Here is a 7,237-nt window from a genome sequence, read left to right on the forward strand (position 1 = left end):
AGATTGAGAATCCAGGAATGGGTTGGTGAGGCAGAACGCCGTATCTCTGACTTGGATGAGATACGGGATACCACCACTCCCCTGACAATACAGTTGCTGATTGATCTACACAGATGCTGGCGGTTAAGTCAAAGCTATCTGACAACGAAGGGAGGCTGAGACGCAATAATGTGCGTCTGGTTGGTTGGCCAGAGAAAGTAGAGGGGTCATCCCCCGAACAACTTCTAGAGACCTTGCTCGTCAAGCGTTAGCCGAGCAGCCTTTGGTCCCCACTCCTCTGTGGAGAGAGTACACCGGATGCCATCCAGGGCTCCCATTCCAGGTGCTCCTCCGCCCACTTTTATAGCCCGCTTTCTGCATTACAAGGACCATGACGCATTTCCGCTTATCCTGACTTTGCCCTGGATGTACAAAAAAATGAATGGCCGTTTCTTCAGGTTAAGAAGAAATGAAGAGACCGCCAAATACAATCCCCCATGCTGTCTCCAGCTTGTCTGCCAGTGGTGTACGAGGACTCCACTAATTTCTTCAGTTCTGCGCACAAGGCGGAAGCTTGGTTGGCCAGAGGAATTCGGGCTCCTGTCTGATAGAGGAAAGCATTTAATGTTCTGTTGTTGGTGAAATTCTTCATTGGTATTTTATTCCTCAGTTCAACACGTTGATCCATCTTCTAAATGTAAATGGTTATAATATGCGCCTGGTTCTTATATTATATTATACGTTTCAATACCTGCAATATGCCTATGTCCACCGGAAACAGCCGCTCTTCCCTGGAGCAATTACTAGGATATAGTGTTTTAGGGGTTAATATCCCTACACCCCCTGGGTTCCTGTTGCCCTTGGTTTTTCTTTTATGTTGTATCTGGTTCTGATGGATGTGCAGGGTGGGGAGGGGGGGGGGGGGGGGGGATGGTTGGGTTTTTCTAGCGGTTCTGTGGTTTCCGCAATGTGTGTCTGTTTTACCGTTTGCTAACAATTCTTTTTGGCGGTGCTGTTATACAAGAGTTGTGGGCATGCCGTATACTGTATATCCGGGTTCTATAATAGATGCTGGTTTCCATTCTTTCTGTACACAGGTTACATTGTGTCCCTCTTGCATTACATACGAATATGTTTTTGACATGGCAGTGAGGGGTGACGGGCTTCATATACTCAGCTGGAATGTTCGGGGTCTGATCATGTGACACCAGCACTAATACTTACACTTCAGTAAATGTAAGGCAGGTATAGCTTGCCTTTCAGAAACCCATCTTACAGGTAGTAGCACAAAACCACGGGTAGGTTACTGTAGCATTCTACCTTATCTAACAATGCCAGCGGTGTGTCCATTTCAGTGAAGAAATCGGATAATTTCCATTAGTTCATAGTCAAATTGACCATTATGGCAGAGACGTTTTACTTAGGGCCCATATATATCCTAAACGTCTTCATATCCTTGCCATGTATGTCCCCGCTCCGTATAGTAATGAAGTGCATAATGTATCTATCTCTCCAGATACACCTGTTGCCTGTATGGGATACGTCAATGTCTATATGGATAGAACCCAAGATAAATGGAGCAAGACTTCTGCCCCAACGCCCTCTCCTACTCCGCTTGCAGCACTGTTTGCTGAATTAGGATTCGTATAGTTTTAGGGCATTCTCTAGAATTGATTTACATAGTAATTAAGGCTGAAAAAAGACGTTCGTCCATAGAGTTCATCCTATCTGACTTGTAACTACTGACTTGAGTGAGTCATATGTATAGGATTCTCTTAGTGGCCAAATATGTATCCAGTTTTGATTTAAAGTCATTAACAGTAGTTGCTGTAATCACCCCCCCCCCCCCCCACCCCCACCCCCCCCCCCCCCCCCGACAATGAGTTCCAGAACGTTACTGCTCTAATGGTGAAGAATCCTATTCTTACTTCAGTACGGAATTTCTTTTCCTCGAGCCTCAGTACATGCCCCCGTGTCCTAAGTATAGGCCTGTTACTAACCAATCCTCTCCAAGTTACATATGATTCCCAAACCTGTATTTGAACACACCAATCATATCACCTCTCAGACTCCATTTCTCCAGTGATAACATATTCAGCCTGGTTATCCTATCTTTGTATTCTAGTGATTCCAGACCTTTTACTAGCTTAGTCGCCCTTCTCTGTACCTGTTCCAATTCATTTATGTCCTTTTTAAGGTGCGGTGCCCAGAACTGAACACAATATTCCAAGTGTGATCTCCCCAATGCCTTGTAAAGAGGCACTATCACATTGGCATCCCTTGAATCCATACCCCTTTTAATGCATGCAAGTGTCCGGTTTGCTTTTGCTGCTGCACTTGAGCAGTGTGCACTATTACCCAATTACCTCATCTATGATGACCCCAAGTCCTTCTCTACAGCAGAATTCCCTATATATAATAACTCCATTTAGCATATAAGTAGCTTGTTCATTTTTGTTCCCATAATGAATTACTTTACATTTATCAACGTTAAACTGCATTTTCCCCATTTCCAGATTGATTACGTCACTTTGTAGTGTACACTAATTTAGCATGAGTGTCTCCTGACTTGGCCCCTGTAGTGCTGGAACCCAATATCTCCAACATGGTATTTCCCATCACTCTGCGCTATTGGTGATTTTGGACACTCATAAAAGGAATGCTGCCCACAAGAGGGGATTCAGTATTGGATCCCGGCATTCAAAATCCCGACGCCGTAATCCCGACTGCCAAAATCCCGACAAGGGGGGGACATGGATCGCCCCCCTTTGCGGGCTCGCTGCTCTCGCCACGCAACGGGCGCGGTGCCTCGCTACCCTCGGCACACTAATTTATTCTCCTTCCGGGGGTGTCGTGGACACCCACGGAGGGAGAAAGTGTCGGGATTTCGAACGCCGGGATCCTGACCGCCGAGATTTACACTGCATCCCACAAGAGGCTGTATAGCTTATGACTAAGTTTCCGATTGATTGCATGAGTTGGGCTCTGGCTAGGAAAGAGTGGTCCAATTATCTGCTGGATAAATCTAAACGTAGGCTACTTCTTACTCAACATGCCTTATATTCACAAGCAAATGTAGCTGGCCGTTATCTACATACATATAGCTGGCGGGGAAAGGCGTGCTAACTCAAGCAGCAGATCCGTGACACAATATATATAATAATAATATACGGCAATACTCTACACCCGACATTGCTCAGGTCTTCTACTCTTATTACTCTATATGCGTCCAGAATTTCCTACACGACACAACAACTGCTGGCAGATCTCTCTCACATTGACCTACTGTGGCTCTCGCAATCCGCTGTTGCTTTTATGGATCACTTCGGAGGAGGTAGAGGCTGCCATCACCACATTCCCGAATAAGAACAGGGAGTGATGGTGCCCAAATTGAAGTTTATAAGAAATACTGTGATGTTTTTGTCCCCTACTTGCTGAGTGTATTAATGCCTGTTATGAGGATGGCAATCTGCCCCCCTTCTATGCTAGAATTATTGTACTCCCAAAACCGGGCAAGGATCCCACTGTCCCTGACTCCTGTCGCCCAATCTCATTATTATCTACTGATATAAAATACAGGTCGGGCATCCCGTATCCGAATTATTCTAAAAACTGTGTTTTTTTGGAATAATTAAAAAAATATTTTGTTGTTTTTTTCCCCCCAACCCTCTTTTAATACTTACCAAGTCCTCCGGCGTCCATAGCAGGCCTTCAGCATCCTCTCCGGCGTCTCCAGCAGTCCCAGGAGTGCTTTGCGCGAGTGCGCGCCGGTGACATCACCGGCGCGCCTGGGAACTTGCGCAAAGCACTCCTGGGACCGCTGGAGACGCCGGAGAGGATGCTGAAGGCCTGCTATGGACGCCGGAGGACTCCATGGACGCCGAGGGACCATCGGGGACCCACCAGGGGCAGGTAAGTATGGCTAAAACAAAATTATTCCAAAAAACTGAATATTCCCTTATCCGGAATGCTCGTGGTCCCGAGCATTTCAGATAAGGGATACTCAACCTGTACTAGCAAAAGTTTTTGCAATGCGTATGAACCATGTCATCAAACAGGATTTATGCCGGGTAAATCAGTCATTCAGAATTTGTGCAGGTTGTTTTGCCATTTGCAGGGAGATGGTGCCGATGGGTCGGAGGCAGTGGTGGTATCCCTGGATTCTGCCAAGGCCTTTGACTCAATAGAATGGTCTTACTTATGGTGCGTGTTTTATAAGCTGGATTCAGTTATTATACACCTGTCTATAGGCTAGGGTATCTATAAATGGCTTCCTCACGTCCCCCTTTCTCCTGGGTTGAGGGACTAGACAGGGCTGCCCACTGTCACCGGCCCTTTTCACCCTAGCAATCGAACCTCTGGCCTGTCTTATTAGAAACTTCCCATATTGAGGGTAACACCATTGGCAATCACATCAATGTCATTGCTTTGTATGCTGATGACATGCTCCTTATCTTAAATAACGCTGGCCTCTCACTTGCTTTAAGTGGTGAATTTGTTTGGGTCCTTTTCAGGATTACTAATTAATTGGGACAAATCTAGTATTCTCCCCATTTTGGGAGTTATCCCCATGATATTGCCCCCTGCCTCCCCACTTCAGTGGTCCCTCCATTTCAGATACCTTGGATTATGGATCACTCCAGATGTTAAAACCTTCACCCAGCACAATATTGATCAGGTTACGTCTGAACTTTAGAGGGAGGTTCATATTTGGCAGAAGCTCCCCCTCACTGTTACTGGTCGTATAAATCTTTTTAAAATCAGTGCACAGCCTAAATATTTATTTAGAATAATTTTAATAGGCATTATGGTGTGTGGCATAATAGGTAATGGACATTACGGTGTGTGGCGTAACATGTAATAGGTATTATGGTGTCATTTTTTTTTTTTTTCAAATAAATGTTTTATTGAAACACCATGAAATGACATCTTACAGTGTATATTCATATAAATTGTCTGTGACAAAGTAGATCCAAAGATGAAAATTTAACATCATTGTTCAATGTTTTAAGAATAATGTGGAGTGTCAATACAAATAAATACAATGACCAGCATACAATAAGTGTCTCTCATGCCTCTTATTAATGAGTGAATGTTTATACATTTATTACTTCCTGGGGCCCTTAGTACGAAGTACCAGACAAGAACATTTCCTAATTAATTGTTTAGCTCAATCGGTAGATCCCCGAAAGAGTCCTCAACATGTACCGCCGGACCAGGGGATTGATGAGGTTGTAGACTAATCAAGACTTCATGTAATTCCTCTGACGTCACATCCTTCATGACGATTTCTTTCTGATTTTGGGACAGTGGGGGAAGATTAGCTGCTGATAACAAAGATTCTTGTTTCTCTATGTTAATGGGGAATTCTCTGTATAAAGTTTTAAAGTATTCTTCAAAGTGGGCAAGTATGTCTTTTGTTTCAAACAAAGTTCTATGGGAGGCTGGGTCCATTATAGCCATAATGAAGGATTGTTTTCTATTAGGTTTTGACATGAGGGAGAGCAGCCTACCCGATTTGTTACCCCATTTATAAAACATTTGTTTCATGTAATCTAATTTGGGTCGTGCTTGAGCTGTTAAAAAGGATTCAAGCAATTTTCTATTGTTTAAATAGCTATCTAAATTTGAAGCAGAGCTGAGATCCTGATAATTCCTAAAAGAGCGAGTTACCTCTTGTTGTAAATCCCGATACTGTTTTGCGGTGTCTTTTTTACGTTACGCAACATATTGTATCACCTGACCTCGCATTACCGCCTTTGAGGTTCTCCAGAACAAAACTATTTCTTCCCAATGCTCTAAATTGTCGTCACGGAAATTGTTCCAAGACTGTTTGAGGAAGTTTTTAAAGTCCTCTAAGCTTCCCAGGTAGCCTGGAAATCTCCAAAGGCGGTCCGCTCCCTCCCCAGAGCCCAACCACAGACTCAGTGACACCGGAGCATGATCCGATATGAGAATATCGTGTATGTCCGCTTGGCGTACAGCAGACATTAACTGATCAGATACCAAGAAATAATCTATCCTGGACAGTGTATGGTGCGCCCCTGATAGATGCGTAAATGATTTCTCTGTATCATGTATCAAACGCCAAGGATCACTCAGCTGTAGGTTGGTTTTTAAAGTCTGGATATGGAGCCAGGAGGGGGGTAATGAGCCCAATAAAGACAGGGATTTATCCAGCGTGGGGCTATCTACTGAATTAAAATCCCCTCCCATTATCAACTTGTAAACCATGCAGCCCGCCAGAATTTGGGAGATCCTGGACAGAAATCTTTCAGGTGAAACGTTAGGAGCATATAAATTTAATAGGGTAAATCTCATTCCCTCCATCTCTACATCCAAGAGCAGGAAGCGACCCTCCACATTCTCCACAGTGTGGAGGACTTGATATCTAAGATTTCTATTGAGTAGAATGGCCACACCCCTGCTTTTGGTTCTATACGAGGCCGAGAAGCATTCCCCAATCCAACGTGCCCTTAATATGGAATCGCTGTCCCTTAACCAATGTGTCTCCTGCAACATAGCAATATCAGGCCTATGTTTTTGTTTAAGTGAGTGATTACCTTCTTACGCTTTATGGTGGTATTCAGGCCACTGACATTCCATGACAACAGCCGCAAGTGTGGGTGGTCCCGTCACGGCGTGGGATTATTTAGTCCTGCAGACATGGATCGACGCTATAAGGAGTTGGCCCTGAGCTAACAAAAAGGGCATATGTTAGACACCAAATTGAGTTGTCGAAAAATCTGCGATTGTGCGGCAGCCCTGAGATACAAACAGAAACATTGACACTTTCATAAGATAACATGAAATATGAAAAGACGAATATGAAAGACTATTTATTGTTCGGTATACGTCAGGGGCCACAGGCTTAACAGTGGGTAGTGGAGTGGAAGTGAGACTTTACCAGCACCTAAGAGGTTAAACTTCTCCTCTCCTCCTCTACCCCACCTCCAGGCCAGGCATTTCAGTTTTTTCGGTGCTGGGCAGGAGCCAGTTGCACCTTTACAGAGGAGCTGCTATATGCAGCCTTACTTCATTTAAAATTTTCATTCTATATTTACACTAAGTGTCAGTGACAGCAGCAGCGTCAGACACCAGCACTGCTGCTCCATCACCCGGGCCCGAGCAGCTGCAGCACCACTCAAGGGTGTGTGGCCGCAGCTGGCCCCGGGCACTCCGGATGACAGCAGCCAGGAACTGACAGAGAAGGTAACACGCTCTCTGTGATGGCGCATAAGCGTCTGTAAGCAGCCCT

Source organism: Crinia signifera, chromosome 6, assembly GCF_055691185.1.
Source record: "Crinia signifera chromosome 6, ASM5569118v1, whole genome shotgun sequence".
NCBI lineage: Eukaryota > Metazoa > Chordata > Amphibia > Anura > Myobatrachidae > Crinia > Crinia signifera.